This window comes from Meriones unguiculatus, chromosome 17 (genome assembly GCF_030254825.1).
Source record: "Meriones unguiculatus strain TT.TT164.6M chromosome 17, Bangor_MerUng_6.1, whole genome shotgun sequence".
Lineage (NCBI taxonomy): Eukaryota > Metazoa > Chordata > Mammalia > Rodentia > Muridae > Meriones > Meriones unguiculatus.
Window position 1 is genome coordinate 26036912 of NC_083364.1, and position 20307 is coordinate 26057218.

The 20307-nt window shown below is 47.9% G+C and overlaps 1 protein-coding gene across 1 annotated transcript in view; it reads right to left on the reverse strand.

Moving 5' to 3' along the window:
• Positions 1 to 20307, reverse strand: part of C17H3orf70 (chromosome 17 C3orf70 homolog) — a 42594-nt gene that overhangs the window by 5744 nt on the left and 16543 nt on the right. The window lies entirely within an intron of this gene.

The following is a 20307-nucleotide window of genomic DNA, read 5'->3' on the forward strand; positions in this document are numbered from 1 at the left end:
AGGAGCTTAAGGCTAGCTAACGGAACAGCAGTGAACAAGGAAGACCCACCCTCAGACAGGCTGGGATGGACACCCAAGGTCATTCTGTGACCTCCCTACGTGGCGGGTGATGGTATATGCATCACACACACACACACACACACACACACACACACACACAATCTGTCTGTCTACCTATCTATCTAATCTATTATATTTTTTAAGTGCTAAAAGGAGGAGGGAAGCCCTGAGAAATCCGGAGACAAGAGCCACTGCCGTGAGCATCCTCTTGTGTCCTTCCTGTTGGACGAGTACATTTAGTCGGGCAGGGTCTCGTCCTTTGCGCTCACTGTGGCAGCTTTTAAGCCTTAGTGCCTCTGGGATTTAGACCAGCTCTTCCTTTCCCGGATCTGTCCTGTGTGCCACAGCAGGGTTAGCCTGGCCTCTCGACATCCATTCATTGACAAAACAGCTCCTCCCTAGACAATAAAAAAATTCAAGACATTGTCCAGTATCCCAAGGGGTCCTCTCCTGGGAGAGGATGGAGAATTTGTGACATCCTTGTAAGCGTCTCACTGCAGGGAAGTCATGTTCCATTTCTTGGGCAGACTGGAAATCAAGTGGAATCCTCTTTGTAAGGAACACTGCCTTAGGTTTTCCTAGGGTTAAGGCACGGAAGAACGGCAGCCTTGTGCAGTGCATTGTGCCACAGACCACAGTGCTGGGCCATCAGCGCCAGGCTGGACTGCAGGAAGTGATACTCAGAAATGTCCTCTGCTTCACCCTGAGATGCCGTAGAAAAAGCACATTTGGAAAGCCTGCACAAAGATGAACCGTGCAGACCTCCCTAGGCTGATAAAATCACAACTTGGAGAGAGCAGCTCTCTGAGTTTAAAAGGGAAAAAAAAGTTAGAATTCATTAGACCTGCCTGAGACACTGTTTAAAGCAGACCAGGCAGCTGGATTTCTCTATCTGCAAGAGCTCCTCAGTTCTCAAGGCAGAAGCAGAGATCACTGTGAGTTTGAAGTCAGTTGGCCTACATAGTAAGTACCGGGCCAGCCAGAGCTACACAGTGAGACTCTGAAGAAAGCAAGGGAGGGAGGGAATAAAAAGGAGAGGGAGGGAAGAAGAAAAGAGGAAGGAAGGAAGAAAAGAGGAATAAAGAAAAGTGAAGTGAGAAAGAAAAAAATAAAAGAGAAAGGAGAGGAAGGGAGGAAGAAAGGAGAGGAAGAACAAAAGAAAAAAAGAAGGAAGGATGAATGGAAGGAAGGAGGATGCCATGCAAATGAGCATGCAGAGAGGTCAGATCTACTGACTGGCATGGCAGGGCCCCAGCCTCCAAGTATTGGGGATATAGAGGACGCTGACTAGAACATGCCTGGGCCGAGGATGGTCTCCTGTCTAGAGGGAGGGACATGGGGAACAGCTGTCCAGTCCTTTCTTTCTGCCCAGCTATTAAGCTTGGGAGGCTGGCTGCAGGGGGCTGGCTGAGTTCCCCCACGCCAAACCAGTTCACATCTGGTTTAGGTACCCCTGGCACAGCACTGCTGGTTGATTCCGATCTTCCAGAGCCATCTTTAGCCCTGGAAGATGAGGGATGAGGCAAAGCCAAGGGTTAGGACTTTCTTCTCCCTCTCCACATCTCCCCACCCCCTTGTCCCACTCTGTTCCCTTGCCCTCCTTGTGCTCTCCATTATTTTTTGGTTTCTCTCCTCCTGGTCGTTGTACCTTTCTCTAGTCTTCTCTCCGCCAAGGCTGACTTCCTGAAGTAAGCACACGGTATGAATGCTGCACCCCCACATTCATGCTAAAGTCCCAGTTACCAAGCAGACCTTCATGAGATGGTAAAGGTGGGACCCCCAGTGGGCTTCACGTCCTTAAAGAAGAGGACGAGACCAGAGCCTGTCCTCGCCTCAGCTTCCGTAACCGGGAAGAGTGTCCTCTGTTTCGTTAGACTTCCCAGCCAGAAACAGATGTTAGTCAAGCCACGCAGTCTACGGCAAGTGTTTGTATGTGTGTGTGTGGTGATGTGTGTGGTGTGTGTGGTCTGTGGGGGGGGGAGTATGGTGTGGATGTGTGTCTGCACATGAATGAACGGCTGGAGCCTGCAGAGGCAGGACGGTCTGTTGGGTGTCTTGCTCTGCCACTGCTTTGAGACAGGGTGTCTCACTGAAACGGAAGCTCAATGTTTCGGTTAAGCTAGCCGCCTGGCAAATGAGCTTTCAGGATCTTTCTGTCTTCACACCAGCCCCACCCCCCAGTGCTGGAGGAATTACAGGCACATTCAGCCATGCCCAGCTTCTCCCTATGGGTCCTGGAGATTCAAACTCAGCTGCTCATCTCGCATAGCAACTGCTTAGTCTACGGCATCGGACTGCAGCAGTCTGCACTGACCTATCTGTGCATGAAAGAGAGAACCCAGCTGGGAGTGCGCCGTGGCTCAGAGCAGCCCTGTCTCGCTCTGAACAAAGTCCCTGATCTGGGAGCACAGATGCAAAGACAAAGGGTGGCAAAGAGGCGGCCGCCCCAAGACAAATGATCGTGTAACACTGCATTGTTTGATTTCTTTACAGAAACAATGGAAATGTGGTTGGGGGTGTGGCCCAGTGGTAAATCGAGCAGGCACGTGGCTCTGGGCTTCATCTCCCACACCACAATAAATAGGTAAAAAAAAAAAATAAATAAAAAAATAAAAAAAAAAACAGTGCATAGATAAAAGTCCTGACTTGAAGAAGAATGGAAGTAACGCATCTAGAAATTTCACTTTGGACACACACACACACACACACACACACACACACACGCACGCACACGAAGCAGAGGCAGGGTTATCCAGAGACACAGTCACCAACAAATAAACAAAAGCAAAAATGTACATGGGTAAAGGAAGATTCGTCATGTTGAACATGGGTGGCTCTTCCCTGTGCCGAGGAAAATAAGCCAGACACAGCAGGAGGGATACTGGGTCATTCCATATACGTGAGGTGCCCAGAGCAGCCACGTTCGTGTAAATGGAAAGTAGACCCTGTTTCCCAGGGTGGGGCATAAGAAGGAACGATGGCAAGTAATTTCAGTTTATAGGATGCAAAGTGACGTGGAGACAGACGGTGGCGACAGCTGCTCAACACCAATGTCACTCAACATGCCTATCGAAAAGTGCCCAGTGACACTCCTCACTGGGGACACATAAATCAACCCCGAAGAGCTGTCGCTCCACTCAGAATGGCTGTTATCAAGGGAGAAAAGAAAATAACCAACACTGATGAGGATTCTAAAGAGTAAGGCCCTCCCACATTTGTACTAGGGATGAAAATTAAAACAATCATTGCAAAGACCGCACGAAGGTTACTCAAAAACTGATGAACGGATGGCCTCTCCTTTAAAACACGTGTAAAATGGGCGTGCCCGTGGAAGCCTGCGTGCTCAGCCTGTGTGAGAGCCTGGGTTCAATCTCCAGCAAGCAACAATAAGATGCAACCAGAAATGAACTTCTTTTTTTGTTGTTTATGTTTTTGGTTTCTTTGCTTTTAGTATTTGAAAGACTCACGATGTATACCCCTGGCTGCACTGAACTCGCTTCATAGCCCAGGCTGGCCTCAAACTCACAGAGATGCCTGTTCCTGCCTCCGCCTCCCGAGTGCTGAGATTGAAGGCGTTGTACCGCCATGCCTGGCAGAAACAAGGTTCTGTTTGATCCGGCAATCCCACTGCTGGCTCCACACATCCAGTGGGCTGGAAGCCGGTAAGTTGAAGAGATGGTGGCACCTGTGTGTTCACACAAGTCACAACAGCCACGACGTGGAACCTGGGCACCCAACAGAGGGTGAGTGACAAGGACAAGTATTACACATTTTTCCGGTGACGTATTCCTTAGCCATGAAAGAGTACATCGGATGGTGAGTAAAATAAAAGCACAGAAAGCTAATAAGGCATAGTCTCTCTTCCGTGTGGAAGATGAACAAGTTGGCTCCACGGAAGCAGAGACTCTAACAGCAGTCACTGGAAATTGAAAAGCCAGATGCAGGATGGCTATCGGGCGCTGTCAGATGATAGCAATTTCTGATGACCGAAGCAGAATAACCGTGGCTGCCAATAACTTGACGGTTTCAAAGTATCTAATGGGATTCTCGGAAACGTGTCTGAGGTGACACATGCACCAGTCCCTCTAACCTGATTAGCACACTGGGATGTGCAGTGCGCTCCAAAAATTCAAAATATAATTAAAAGCTGACCAGAAAACAAGAGATGCTTTTACTAGTAATTTTTAAAAGAAAAACTGGTATCTCTTTTAAATCATGAAACTAATTAAACACAGGGCACGATTGAAATTTGCAAAAAAAAAGCAACTGTGACCAACGGGTGAAGTAAGGATTTCAGACATCTCATTTCTTTGGGAGGGATCTCCTTCAACACGTTCTCGAAGAGCAATCAGATCCACTAAGCAACTCCCATGAGCCTTTGGAAATCTCCGTTGCTAATATTTCTGATGTGGGCAGGAACCCTGTGGACGCTTTTCTCACAACGCCTCAACGCGGCACCTGGGTGTGCGTGGAGAGCCTTGTGTTATCTTGCACAAACAGAAGCAAGAGCGCGCCACACTGTCAGGCCTGCTCCTGTTTAAAGCAGGTGATGGTCCACAGTGAGACGACAGACCCTTCTCAGGGGCTCGCCCTGAGCTAGCGAGGGCTGTGGTGGACCTCTCACGTCACCAGACACTCCCTGCGTAGCTCAGGGTGGTTACACAGCAGAGACAGTTTTTTGAAGAAAAAAAAAAAAAAAAAAAAAGCAAAACTGCAACAGCAAAACAAATCCCGAAGGTCGGGCACGCGTGCTGACATGCCCCCTTAACCTGTGGCATGCTCCTCCTTACTGCTCCGTTTTGTTTACAGCTGTACACTTGACACTTCCTAACAGAGGCTTCCGGGAGAAATCCTAGCGTCTTGCCTTTGCAGCCGAGTTAATGTCTGTTAAATGTGTGTCTCTCCTAACACAGGAAATACCCTGCCCTCGTGAACGCAGAGCGATTTTAAGAATTAGCCCCAGCAAAATATGATTAGGAAAGTATGTGGAGGAGAGCCAGGGCGGCCTGCAGCCCGGCTCAGGTCCTCGCTTTTCATCGAATCAGAGCTGCTTACGTTAGCCGGGGTACTCGATGTTTTGAAAGAAATATAGTAGTGCTTTTTACAGTGTGTGTCGGTGGTTGAGTTGAGAAGTGAACCACACACTGAGTGGAAACAGCATTACAGGAGCCCGACTCCCCACCCTGCCCACTGACATCCATATTTGCTCTAGGAGAACACTAGAGATCACGGACTTTCCAGTGTGTTGAAGCCCTAATTAGAAATGTAAGCAAGGTCCTCACGTCTTCATTTATGGCCCATGCCACCTTTAGTGGCACCCACTTAATATGAAGCAAATCCCTGCTGCAACAGGCCAGCAGGAGCATGGCTTACTACTCACTGAAGGAGCACTTTCTGACTAGCCCCTGTCTGTACTAAGTCAAAGGCCACAGGAAAAAGAAAGTGCAGGACACATTGCGGTGGTGTTTCTGGACCACTAAGACAGCACGTCACAACGTAAAACCACATCAGGGCAACATGAAGCCTGTGCAGAAAGGTCCTGCACCAGCCGAGTCGAGGAACGGGAGTGGGGCTCTGGGGGAGAGTGGCCGAGCAGCAGCCAAGCAGACTGCTCCAGACTGGCTTTGGAGCTGGGGTGAGGCGGTTCCATGTGGGGTTCAGGTGGCAGGACTGTGGCCGGATGGGTCCCGGAGCACTAAGGCGGGGCACCTAGTGTGGGTACCACCGTGAACCGTGACGATCTCAGCGAGGCGGGGCACACAGGTACAGGGAAAACAAGCGCTGACAAGCCAGGAAGAGATGGGAGTGAAGAAGGAAGGCACTGCAGCAGATGGCGGGCCATGCTGTTCTCCTCCAAGCCTCGGAGAGGAAGAAAATGGGAGGCATACCTGCAGGCAGGTAGCCACCTGTGTGGGCTGAGGAAAGACTGGAGCCGAGGACAGCCCAGATGAGTCCCAAGGAGCTCTTCACATGTCCTCGGATTTAATTAATATTTTTACATTTGACGTTCCCTGGTGGTAAGATGTTTACCTCAGACAGGGGTCGAAGGACTAGCCATAGGTAGAGTCCTCCAGTCGACTGACTCAGCGCTGGGAGGCCCCACTTTCTCTACTTGTCAAACCAAAAACTCCAGTCAGGTGTCAGCCATCAAAGTACACCCTTCTCCAGGATCCATGTCACTCGGATCTGGCCTTCAGTCAAACAGGTAAGAGGCAGATGGAGGCGGTAAAAGCAAGCGCTACAAAGCAGCCTGCATGGGGCAAGGCCTCTAACCCTGGAGGTCCGTCCCCCACCGCTCTGGGCCCCATTTCAACCCCTCTAAGTCAACCAGTGAGGCCTGCCACAGGCAAACATGGAGAAGCCAACTGACAGGCATGATCAAGTGCCAGAGTCATCAGACTGTAGAGGTTTCATGAAGCCTAGTCCTGTGAGGCTGGAAACTAAGAGTGTTGGGTCTGGGAGAGCAGAGATATAGAAAGCATCCCTCAAACACAAACATCCACTCTCGCTGCAGGAGAGGAAGCAATGAGCTGTGGCTACAAACTATGTGTGGTGTTGAGAGAAAACCAAAGACCTAGAAAGGGCCCCACAGAAAGCACAGACTGCAAACTGAAGGAAAGCGAGGACCCAAGGACAAGAAGGGGGTGGCATGCCTTATGTAGAAGCCTCAAAGGTGAAGGAGTGTGGGTGAGCAAGGGATGGTGAGGAGCGCAGCCTGGCTGGAACAGGGGACTCTCCTGCGACCAAGACCAGTCCTATTACCCAGAGTGCTGAGAAAGAGCAAAACTCGTCCTTGCCATAAAAGGTGGGGTGCCAAAAGAAAAAAAGCCACTCTGCTAGATAAACTGGCACAAAAGAACCCCCAGACCACACAGACACAGGCAATTCCAGTTAGAAGAAGCGCCATTCAGAGTCAGAGTTCACAGAGCTAAAACAGTCTGAATATGGGCGGTGCAGAGTGAGAACTCTTCACTTTCTAGTTCCTTTTAGGTAGTTACACAAGGTAGTTTGAGTTGTCAGCTTGATACAGCCTAGAATCTCTTGGGAAGAGAATATAGGGGATTATCTTGACTGTTAACCAACCCTGCCCACTATGGGTGGCACCATTCCCTAGGCTGAGCTCAGACCTGTATCTGATGAAGAAAGCTAGCTGAATGAGAAGTCACATTTAGTTTCTCTCTGCTCTTGGCTATGGATATGATGTGACTAGCTTCGTGAGATCCTGCCTTAACTTCCCCTCAATGAGGCTGTAACCTGGAATTGGAAGCCAAATAGTTTCCTTTCCTAAGTTGCTCTTGGTTAGGCTTTTTTAATCACAGCAAAAGAATGAAGCCAGAGCAGTAGGCAGACAGGGGTTTTGTATAGTGACCATGTCTACCTCTTTCCATTTACTCTGGGAAGTCCTACTTATCTAAAGAACGAGTAAAATAGAGTAGGGGCTAGAAAGCAGAGCTGAGGGAATCCTGTCTGCAGGATTGGTCACTGGGGTTGGCAAGAAACATGAAAACCATATGTTCAGAGAAAGGGCAGCTGATAGGGCAGCTTGTGGTGGTGGAAGACACACTCAGAATTGTGATGAAAGGAAAGAAAAATAAATAGGGTGAGGAAAAGCTGTGTGCATGATGTTTGGAATACTAAAACAGTAAGTCGCTGTCGCCGATCTTCTAAAGTAAAATGCCTCAACCTCACAGACCTTTTCTAAGACCGTGTCTGCCTCCTACAAAGAAATGCCTGCAGTGGGAAGCAAAGCAGACCTGGAGGCTGGTGGTCCTGGGGTGGCGCTGTGCGCCCCCACCAGCACACGGCTGTAGACTTCCACAGACCTCCAGCAATGGCGCCTGAAGCCATTCACCCAGCAGCCAGGAACTACAGATAAACCAAAGCAAGGGAAACAGGCACATGACATCTGCCGCGCTTCTTTATTGAATGGATGTGCAGATTCCCAAGAAAAGGACACTAAGGCGACAGGCCGACTCAGAAAATGTGTGCCGTACTTTAAATATACCTCTGTTAAAGGTTATTTTTTTTATAGACGCCATGTCTGTTCGTTATTCATGGACCTCATTTTCAAAACTGTACAAACTAATGTCGTATTCTGGAATTGTACACATTAGAATCGGGCTGGAGGGGTGGCTCAGCAGTTAAGAGCACTTGCAGTGGGCTGGAGTTTTCTTCCTAGTTCTCACATGGTGGTTCACAACCGCCTGTAATTCCAGTTCCATGGACTCCATGCCCTCTTCTGACTTCCTTGGGCATGAAGCATGCATGTGATATACATGCACACATGTAGGCAAGATACTCATACATATAAAATAAAAATGCATACATCTAATTTAAAATTTTAAAATATTAAATAAATTTTAAATTAAAGTCATGATAGTCATGACACACACTCTATGAGATACATTTTTAAATCACACTATTACCATTTCTGTGCATAAATTATATAATCTTAATTAAAGAAAATATATCATGTTGTTGTGGGGTTTTTTTTTTTCACTTAGATGTAATAATCACCTGTATTTTCTCTTACCACCTATAGTTGGTTTAGCCAATTTAAAAATGGGTGCCACCAGAGCTATCCCAAGAATTAGAGGCAAGAAGTAACATACTTAGTACTTAAAAGCTAAATAGTGTGTCCATTTCACTATCCATTTAACCACTGCTGTGTGAGGACAAAGACACCCAGACAGAGACACCAGAGCCAATGTGATTGTGCAAGGTTGGGATTGTCCTCTCATACAGCAGGAGGCTCTGCAGCCAGTGTTCAACGGGACAGACCGGGGCAGAGGCCAGGGAGGGTGTCCTAGCTGTCCACCTGTGGCCACGCAAACGCAGGCACTCTGCCATCATGGACACAACTCTCTGAAGGGCATTTCCTTTCCCACAGTGTGACATTTTCTCAGAAAGGGCTAGGTGGTGATGACAGGAAGAAGACACTCTCCTGCGGACGATGCTAGGGGTCTGACAGAAATACCGCAGACATGTTCCCAGGACATGTGCTTCCTGGGCAACGCAGCAGCCCTCCCAAGACCTTCTCCCAGTGGAAAGCAGTATGCCCAAGGCCTGCTGTCCACACCAGCCTCTGCTGCTTCTATACAGCCAGCCGCCACCTGCACCAGCCACAGACCTGCACGAGCTTTGGACCCCACAAGCTACGGACCTACACAGCAAAGCTGCAACTTCCTCTGCAGCTAGCCCAGGGTTGAACTGAACTGTGTCCAGGCCTGACCCCAGCCTCACAGAGGGAACCTCCTTCCCAAGTTTGCCCTTCCTGTGACATTATCCTTGAGTCCCTGAACACCATAGATGACTTTCTCATATCCTGTAATCACCGAATAATCCTTTAGCTAAGATAAACCTATGGTTCAATCTATGGTCTTCGCCCCTTGATTGGAAGTGAACTGGCTCAATGACCACAAAAGGGTGGGTTTCTGGCAGACGGTCATTTTCTGACTGTCTACTGAGAAACACAGCAGTTTAGGCTGGGAATGTGGCTCAGTGGTTAGGACACTTGCCTGGCATGTGTAAAGCCCTGTCCCTGGACCCCAGCATTTCAAAACCAAACCAACAAAAAGAAACTTGCTAGTTTATATACTTGAAACCTATGCTAATGAGGGATGAGTGTTATGTGAGAAGTACAAATAAGAGTTTAGCTGCTTAAAATATGACAAACAATATATCAATAGTTTTAATAACTAAATCTCATATGAATGGGGCAAGAATTTAGGATAATGCATTCTAAAATCTATTTCTTTTAAGAACATAGCCTCTGCCCCTTGCATATTTCTCTATCAACAATGAATGACATTGTGATCGCGACAGTATTTGGAGAGTTCTAGCCTGTGGATGCAGCAGAGATGTGGGACCATGACCACGGAGATTTTCAAAGCTACACAAGATATTTTTTTTTGTATGTGTTAAAATTATCACTTGAAAGTACAAGAGAAAGTGGCATTACTGGAACAAATATGCCCCCTGCAGAGGAACAAAGCCACAGGCCCCACAGAAAGGCTGAGGCGTGCCAGCAGGTGCATTTGCTCAGGATGTGCCTGGGTTAATCCAAGCAAATCACGCCATCCCAGGGAACAGTCTGATTACAAATGAGGCCCTAAGCAGGCTCCTGCTGTTCTTGAAAGCAGCACCAACTGAGGATTAAAAACTAAGTCACTAATGAAGAGCCGCACAGGATTCCGTGAGTCCTCGCAGCCATGATTCTAGACGGCAAGTGAGACTATAGGACGGTTTCATGCAAAAAGATTAATGAGGCTTTTGTTGTTTTGTTGGATAAAGGTGGACCTCACTCTATTCAAAACGATTATCTCGTAGAGTCCCTTGTGAAGGCTAATAACTTTCTCATGAAGTCACAAAGGCTCACAGAACGTGACAGACATAAAGGACTTTCCCTCAAAGTAAGCATTTTTGAAAACCCAACTAACTAGCCATTTGGCTGCTCGGTAGGTAATGATGGTTAATTTTAGGTCAGCTTGGAAAATGGCTTTGGATACGACTAACACTCAAACCTTTGGTAAGGAGACAGCCTTCCGTGTGAGCAGGCCTCGTCTGGTCTGCTTCAGAACAGGGCGGAAGGGAGCACTGACTGCCAACACAGGGCCGTCCACACGCTGCCCAGGCAGTCTCTCCCGGGCTCCCTGCTGCCGCATACCCGGCAAGTCTGCAGAAGGCGGTGGGCCAACCCCTTGATTTCCCCCTCTTCCTCCTGTGTCTCAGGAGTAGACAGACTCTCTTAGCTTCTATTGCTGTGAGGAGACACCATGACCAAAAGCATTCCAGCTTACAGCTCAGCAGCTCAAGGCAGAAGCCACAGAGGAGTGCTGCTTACCAGCTTGCTTCTCGTGGCTCGCTCGGTTTGCTTGCTGAGGCATCCCAGGACCGCTTGCCCAGGACTGGCACCCCCCACAGTGGGCTGGGTCCTCACATAGAAATCACCGGTCAAGAAAATGCCCTACAGGCTTGCTTGTAGGCAAACCTCACGGCGGCATTCTCTCTCAGCTGAGTTTCTTTCCTCTCAGGTGACGCCAGCTTGCGTCACCTTGACAAAAGGAGCCGGCACGCTGACCGACAGAGTGGGGCTGCAATGACCAATAAAGATAATAGAACAGAATCAAATACGACCAGCTTTAACTTAATGGGCCCTGGAAGCAGCCAGAAGGGCAGCAGGAAGAAGAAGTCCCGGTGGTCTTCCTTCAAGGGCAAACATGCCTTGTGTTCCAGACTGACCAAATGGTGCCGCTAACTCCAGTGCAGCCCTTCTGTGTACTGAGGTCCATCTCCCGGACACATGGTAGACTTTCCTCCTTCCTTCCTTTCTTCCTCTTTGGCCTGAGGCTTGAGCCTAGGCTATGCCTGCTAAACCCATATTCTATACTCAGCTACATCCCTGGCCTTGGTTTCGCTTTTGCTTTGTGGTCCTGGATTTTGAGACAGCAACTTGCTAAATTACACTGGCTCAGTTAAAACATCCTCCTGCTTCTGCTTCCAGATCTGTTCTGTTCTGGGCCAATATAATCTGAGATCAGGTACTGTGCTATCTCCAGCGCTATTTTTTCTGCATGGGACTTTTGTGGTTATTCTGAATCTGTTTTGTTTCCATACAAATTTTAGGATTTTGTTGTTGCTCTCAGAAGAAGGCCATTGGAAATCTATTGGAGCTTACCCTGAGTCTGTAGACTGATATTGGTAATATGTCCAACTGAATAATATCAACCCTGCCAATCCACTGACCTCTGGAGGTCTTACTAGCATCTAGAGTTTCTTCCATTTCTTCATTCGGTGGCCTTACGTTTTCATTGTATAGAGATTTTATTTTCCAGATTTCCTTCTTGGCAAGATTATTAATGATATATACAAAAGACACTGACATTCACATCTGATTTTGTATCCTGCTATTTTGCTTGTTTATCAGAACTTTTCTAGTGAGGCTTTAGTGTCTTTTGTGTACAAAATCATGCCATCTCTTTCTTCCTATCTGTATTCCCTGTTATTTCTTAATCTTGCCTTATTGCTCAAGCCATGGCTTCAAACACCATACTGATAACATCAGAAAATAGGCACCTTCCTTATCTTTTCCCAGGGTTAGAGAAAATGCTCTCAGTCTCTGCTCTCTCTCTCTCACATACACACACACATACACACACACACACACACATTGTTATACATAACCTTATCATCTTGAGATATTCTCCTGCAATTCCCATTTTCTTCAGCACTTTTATTATGAAGGCTTGTTAGACTTCATCTCCTTTTTTTGTCTATTGAGATGATCATGTGATTTCTGTCCTCATGTCTACTTGTATGCTATATTACATTTGTTGATCTGTATATATTGAACCACCTTGCATTCCTGGAATGAATCAATTTGGCCACAAAATTTATACCTCTTAATGTGTTCTTAAACTTGATTTGTATTTTTTTTGAGAATTTTTGAATCTGTGTTCATCAGGGAAATTAGTACACACACACACTCATACCTTTTAGATGAAATGTTTTGTAGATTATCTGTTAAAACCATCTGTTAAAATCATCTATGTGATGATTTAGCTCTGAGTTTTAGTTTGGAATATCTGTCTAAAGAGGGCAGTAGAGGACTTAAGTCTCCCACTAATATTATCAGGATCTGCCTGACACATTTATCTTAGCAACCCCATCATTCAGTTCACACATATTTATAGTAGTTTCTTCTTCCTCCTCATCTTCCTTCTCTTCTTCCTCCTGTTTTTTTGTTTGTTTGTTTTTGTTTTTGTAAGACAGGGTCTCTCTATGATGTAGCCCTGGCTGTCCTACAACTCACTATGTAGACCAGGCTGGCCTTGAACTCAGAGATCCACCTGCCTGGAATTAAAGGCATGCTCTACCATGCCCAGCCTTACAACAGGTACTCTTCTTGATGAGTATTTCCCTTTATTAATATACACTGGCCCTCTTTGTCCCCATTCTTTTTATGGAGTCAGTGCCATGAGATGATGAATATGTTAATGAGGTTTTAAGAACCATACCCCTTTTATATGGGAAATGTCTCAGTTATAAAATCAGGAGACTGTCCTTTTTCTACATTATAACTGTCTTTTAAATGAAAAATCAATGGTAAAGAGGAATGGCAGGTGAGGGAACCAATAAAGGAGTATCAATAGTGACTAAAGTAAAAGCAACAACTTCTTTCAAACAAATTTGAAGCGATAACTGGTAGCGGGGTCACTTGGGGTTTTATTTTATTTTTCTTAATAACAGAAAGTATCTTATACTTAGATCGATTTCTCCGCACAGTTCTTCCCTGTATCTGTCCTGATTGCTCGGGTGAAACACTCCAACAACCTGTCATCCCGTGACTTAAGCACGCAGCAGTGTTCTGAGTGTCCTCCACGTTCCGGCCTTGCTCCTGTACTTTCACAAGGTTCATGACACTCTCCCTCGTCTGCTCTGCTTTTCCAGCGGATTGGCTTTAATTCTGTTTGTAGGACACGTGAAATGCTGTCTTTGAGAGACTACTGTTTTCGCTGCTGATTCTGCTTTGAACGTTCACACACCCTGGTGGCAGCCTCAGCGTCCTACCAGCCTCCCGTGCGCCACGCCTCTAACTCCTCCTCTCCTTCTGCAAGCCCCTCTTAACTACAGGGAGAGCTCTTCATAGGCATCTATCCTGGCCACCCTCTCCAGAAAGGGCCCTCTGTATTCGCAGCAGAATCACACTCATTTCCTTAGTTGCAGTCTTTAGTCATGATAGGAGAACACTATAAAGGCAGGACCCAATACTAGTCTCTGTCCAGGGAACCCACCTTAAACATGAAGACACCGACAGCTGAGAGAGAGCCCACCTTAAACATGAAGACACCGACAGCTGAGAGGAAACCCACCTTAAACATGAAGACACGACAGCTGAGAGGGAACGCTGTAAAGGGAATGGACCACACAGACAGAGCTCCGAAGAATGGCAGGGTTACCAAATTAATGTAAACCTAGTTTAAAAGGAAAGACTACTACCCCTGAATAACAAGTCATGAGGCAGCTGTGAGGGTCAAAAAGCCAGGAGATAGACCATCCTCCATGCACACAAACCTAACAACAGAGCTTCGGCATAATTAAATGAAAGTCAACTCTCCTCCAAATGACCTACAAACTCAACACAAACCAAAATCAAATCCCAAATCTAGACTATGATTCTAACATGCACATGGAAGGCCGAAGGACTTCAGTTAAAAACAAACTTTGGAAAGAAAAAGGATAGCCAAGCTCATGTTTCTTCCTACGGAGTGGATCCCAACAGCAGTCAGAAAGGGGCTGGTTACTCCGGTAACAGTCGTGACACTGTTTCTCCCACGGGCATACCACGCCAGTCATTCCTGTGGCTCCCCAGGCTCACAGCGGGGAAGACTGCTGGAGACATCCTTCCTCAAGAAGCCTCTGCAGCACCTTCTGATAGCATTGGTGCTGGCCGGCAGGCAGCAAGCTCTCTGCCCAGTACCAACCTGCTCTCTCATGTCCTGCGACCACGGTGTGTGGAATCTTCAGCAACAGGACCTTCCCATCAGGTTCTGATGGCAACCAAGACCTGCTCCACTTTTTGCTCTCACGGTAGCTGGGGGTGAGAGCATCAAGCAGTAGCCATGACAGCCTGGATGCCACCCGGACTTGAAAATTCCTCCACCAACCACACTAGTACATCACATTTAAACTCAACCTCACTAAAGTTCTCAGGATACAGGCAAGATGCGGCCAGATTCTACAACAGGAATGGCCCTAATCCAGTTCCTTCTAAGAATCTTTGTTCTCCTCCGAAACCTCATGATCTTGGCTTTCACTGTCTGCCTTTCTCTTGGCATTCTGCTCTTCCAAATTCCCACTGCAATGGCCCAGTAAGTTCTGCTTACAGCACTCTAGGATTTCTCCAGCCCAAAGTTCCAAACTCAGCTACATGCTTCATGCAAACTAGTTCTGAAGTCCTGTAAGCCGCACGGTCAGCTTTATCCTAGCACAGGGCCCGACTTCTCAGTACCAACCTCTCTGTATTCATTACTTTGTCATGGCTGCAACAAGATTCCTGACCTCCGCCCATGCAATGGTGCTACATTTAGAATGATTCTTCCCACCTCAATTAAATCAATCTAGATAATCGCTCACAGATATGCCTAGAGATTTGTTTCCATAGTGATTTCAAATTCCATCAAATTGATAATCAAGATTAACCATCACGGGCCTAATAATAGCCTTCCACGCACACTGGCAATGACTTAAAGGCTGTTGGCTAGACCACATTTGTCAAAGGTCACGCTAAGACTTTAACACATGGGCCTTTAAGATCCAAACAGCAGCCGAAATTTACGAAGAGATTCTAGGTGGTGACAGCAGATGTTACAAGTCTGTGACATCTGGAAAGCTAGGGGTAAGAATATATAATTGAGGAGCTGGAGGCGGCTGGGGCATATCTATGCAAGCATGACAGCCTGAGTTCAGTTTCTAGAATACATGTTTAAAAACAAAAAACAAAACAAAACAAAACAAAACAAAACAAAAAACACAAGAAAGCATGGTGCTCCAACACACCTCTGTAGCCTCAGATCTAGGAAACTGAGACAGTAAGGATCCCTGGGACTTTCCTAACAACAAATCCAGAAGAAGTGGTGGGCCCTAGGCTTAGACGAGAGACTCTGTCTCAAAAAAAAAAAAGAAAAAAAGAAAAAAAAGCAGACCAGGCTGGCAAGACAGTTCAGTGGGTAAAGGCACCCGCTGTATAAGCCTGGTGACTTGAGCTGAAGACACAGAACTCAGGGACAAGCTCCACGAAGTTGGCCTCTGGCCTCCATCTGTACGTCACAGCCCATGCACCCACAAACACACAACGTGTGTGTAGGAACGTGGGCACGTGGGCACGCACACATGAACAATAATAGATTAAGTTTTATTTAAAAATTAAACTAAGATAGCACTTAAGGACACTCCGTATCAGCCTGCTGGCCTCCACATGTGCCCACACAGAGAGAATAGGAGACTGTTTCTAGAACCTAACCAGAGACGCACTTTAGATTCCATTCTGCTCTAAGTAAGTCATAACATGTTAATGTGTGTATCTGGCCTGCCCGGCTTTGTCAAACCCCAAAAAAAGTTCATAAGGAAATTATGTCAATTTGTATATCAAGAAGGGTTGTTGAGCCCACTAGTGATCTGATAATTTATCTATCCCTACCCTAAGAACTCCTTAATTAAAAAAACAAACAAAAAAAAAACTCTCATTAAGATTTTCTGTTTAGTAACTTTCTTGGAGGCAGAGTCTCACGGAGCCCAGGTTACCTAGAACTCACAATGTAGCCAAGGATGGCTCAGAACTTCTGATCCTCTCTCTCTCTTTCCCAGGTGCTGGGACCATAAATATATGTTAGAATTTAACCCTTGTGTGACAGGCATTTTATCAGCTGAGTCACACCCTCATTTTCAGTATCTTAAGAATGAGCAGAAATCATCACCACATAACCAGCTACATCCTGGGGGACGGGAGTGAAGGAGCTCCCACACAATGGCACTGTAGCATGAGCCCCGGCTGACAGCACACACAGTCTGGGGAAACGGAAGTAACTGCGGATGCTGCCCACTCTCTCAGTCCCTCCCACACATGGCAGGACAAGCTCCATAACCTCAGAGGCACACCCAAAGCACCACCCAGAGAAGCACCCCTTCCCTCCCACACTGGCCACCTCACTCCTTAGAGACCAAAGGAGTAAATGATGCTTAGATGATGTCAGAGGCTTTTGCTTACATAACCTTCTCGCTACGTTCCTGCCAGCTCGCTTACGGGCAAGATGACGCCTAATATTAGAAACTGAGATCAAAGGCTGAAATCCAAACCTTCACAGGACATGACCGCAAACAGGAAGTGCAGGCTGGCTGGCGCGGTCTGGTGGTACAGACCTGTAATCCTAACGTGCAGGAGGCTGAAGCAGTCTGAGACTATCTGGAGCACACCATGAGTTTAAGGCTCAAGGCAAGCCTGGGCCGTATATCAAGGCCCTGTCTTGGAACAGAAATGGCCACAGCAGTACTGCACTGTGGGAGGGTGTCTGTGGCATTTGAAGAACCCAGGTTGTTATGATAGTTTATGTTTACAGGACTTACTAACTTCCCGAAACTCCCTCATTCTTAGCATCTAGTCCTCTCCTGGTGAATGGAGTCATTCAGACTCATGTTCCAGAGCCCTCAAACCACAGGCCCGGACACTGAATTCCTATTGCTAAGACGTTATAGCTAGGAGCCTACTTTATCAAGATTATAAAGGCAGTTGTGACGAAGATAATTGACAAGACCACATTATTTCTAATTCTCACAACGGTACCATGTATGACTACCAGGTGGCAAATTAATAAACCAGAAGGCCGGCGGGTTAACTCAGTGGTTGACCATTTGCCTAGCAAATGTGGGACCCTGAATTTGACCCTCACTGTCCACCAAGGTCCTTTACTGACTCTGGATGGTAATCGAGAGTATGCGAAGTGCAGCTCCCCGGGTCCCGGTGGCTCCGCACATGGAACAGCAATAGCTCTCAGTTCTTCAGTCACCACTCCAAACTCCTGAGTGCCAACAGCCCTAGGCACCTAGCGTTACTATACCCTGGGAATGCCAGCGGCTGGGCTCCAGCCACTGCCCCAGGCCCTTCAGCGGATGGAGCTGGGAACTCTCAGCAGCTTTGGGATGAACCTCCTCCAGCGGTTGGGGCCTGCCGCTCTTCTGAAATCCCTGCCTTCCCCAGCCTCAGGTCTCTGCAGCTCTTATCCCTCTCTTCCCCTTACAACATTCTCTGAGCCCAGCCCCTCTCAGGAACCCTTCCAGCCGCTCTACCTGCCAGATGTGCTTGGGGCCAGCAGCGAGCGTCTCCCGTCCTGCAACCATCTCAGTCCACTCGACCTGCGACCTGCGAGACAGTAGTGCCCACCTGCAGTCGAGCTAGTGAAGCCATGCCACAGCAGAGGGCAGAGCACAGCACAGGCCTCTTGGATTAACCTGAGGAGCCTTAGCCGGTGGCTGCTGAGCTAGCCGGGCATGCGTATGCATGGCCCCAACATTTTGCTTAGTCATCCTACTCGGAACCAGTGCAGAGCCCACTGGTCCCTGGGGCCGTGGGTGGGCAGGCAGGTGCTCCTTCTGGGCTGAAGTGAGATGTAAGGAGAGACCGAGGGAGGGGTAGCGTCATCAAAGGTTGTGGAGGCCTGGGACCTTCCAGAGCCACAGCAGGGCGCCTGCAGGGAGACTGGCCAAAGCAGAAACCCCTAAGGTAGTGTTTATCAACTTGGGGACAGATGCAGCAGCCGTGACAGCAGCCGAGGTCTGTGTGGCTTTAGCGGAGTCTCCCTGGGGCTCCCGTAACTGGAGCGCAGTCTCGTCAGGGTGTTTACAGATGACACCCAATTTTCGCTGAGCAGTTGCTGGGCACTGGAAGTTAGCGAGATCAGAATGGGAGCGCTTGATTGACAGTTCCTACACCTTCTGCAAAAACAACAGTTGTTACTGACTCCGATGGGACTTCACGTACGAACGAACGGTCCTGGCAGCCTTGCCAGACTCAGGGACTGTGAAAAATGACAGTAACACTCTAGTCCGGCCCCCACCCCCCCATCCCTGCCTCCTGGGGCAGATGCCTCTTTGGCTGTGCCTGGGCCACATCTGACAGCTATCAATCTAGCAGTCAAGCCGGTCACTTGCACCGATTTTGACAACTTCTGTCATTTAAAAAGAAAAAAAAAACAGCTATCAGGAAGTGCTTGAGACTAAGATTAACATAAATTAACATACTCTGCAGTAAATTCTGTCCAGTACTGAAATGGGCAAAGAGAGTGTCCTTGAGTGTGTGGAACTCAAGTTGCTAGTGGTTCTAGGTCCTCATCTCATGAAATCGAAGGCTGAAGGGTGAGATTTAGAGGATTTTTATTCTTACAGAAAGAAGGAAGATGAAAGATTTATGGCAGAAAACAACTCTAGAGAGTTGGGTGAAGCTCCAGGCGGGCTCTATGAGAGCAGGGAAATTGTTTAGCTGGCAGTGGAGGATGTCAAGCAGGGCTTGAGGAAGGAAGCGGACAGAGCCATTTCTAATGAGATTGGTTAATTCTTTGGGCACTTCACAAGTTGAGCCAACAGAGGGCCCACGTGCTCGACAAGCGCCATCTTGGCCAAACCAGGGAGATGTTTGCGCTCTGTCCATTCAGTTCGGGGAGCTGGTGTGCTCTGAAGCCTGCAGGGGTGGGGGAAGCCCTGAGGGAGGAATGTCCGGAGGGAACATGTATTGTGACCTGGGCATGGCCATGACCCACGGAACAAAGTGGCAAAGCTGTTGCCCATACGGCCCCAGCTCAAGAGGAATGGCAACACTTCCCCCAGGAGTACAAGCAAGCCTGTTTATGAACAACTGACTGGTCATGTGCGCAAAGACGAGCAGCTGTGGCTTCCTTCTAAAGAAACCTCCTAGCCAGCGAGCTAACCCCTCCCGCGTGCTGCACAAAAACCCACTCTGAGGCTCTAAATAGCCATAGACAGAGGAAGCCTATCGGATCCCAGGCTCACGCACTGTAATCTGTGCACCTGTCCTTTCTTCATTCCCTGGCTGCCCCTAGCTAGGGTCCTAGGAAGCCCCCTCTCTCCACCCCTGACATGCCATGATGACTGTCAGCCCAGGCCAACACTTCTAGTTGTGCTGACCTTGCCCGCGCCTGGTCCCCACCCTTGGCAGGGTCTGCTCCACGTTCACAGGGCTCTGCTATGTTTGTTCTCATGTTTGCATGACCAGCTTGTGGTTTAGCACATCACAGCTACCGAGAGACAACTCCAGCCTTTCCTGGTTACCTCACACCTAGTTCCCTGTCTAGTGGCTGCTCTGGGTGGTCTCCTTTCTGAAACAGGTAGAAGGTCCTGGTTAGAGGCCAGCATTCCACACACTTAGGTCGATTACTTTTAGCTACATTAGATGCAAAAATATGTAAAAAGGCAACCATGTCTTGTGTATGTTCTTCCCAGAGCTCGGTCCTTCTCACCCGATTACCCATGTGCCCCCAGATAGCGCAAGTCATGTTATGGCTGGAGTCCTGCCCCTAAGATGCCTTCACACTGCATCAGTGCTGACCCCCGACCCGAACGCCATACTGGAAAACAATACATATGCCTTTCAGGAAAGTCAACTCTCTCTTATTCTGTCTCGTCAACAACCCATGCACAGGCACACATGAACTCTCTCGAACACACACACGAATGCACATG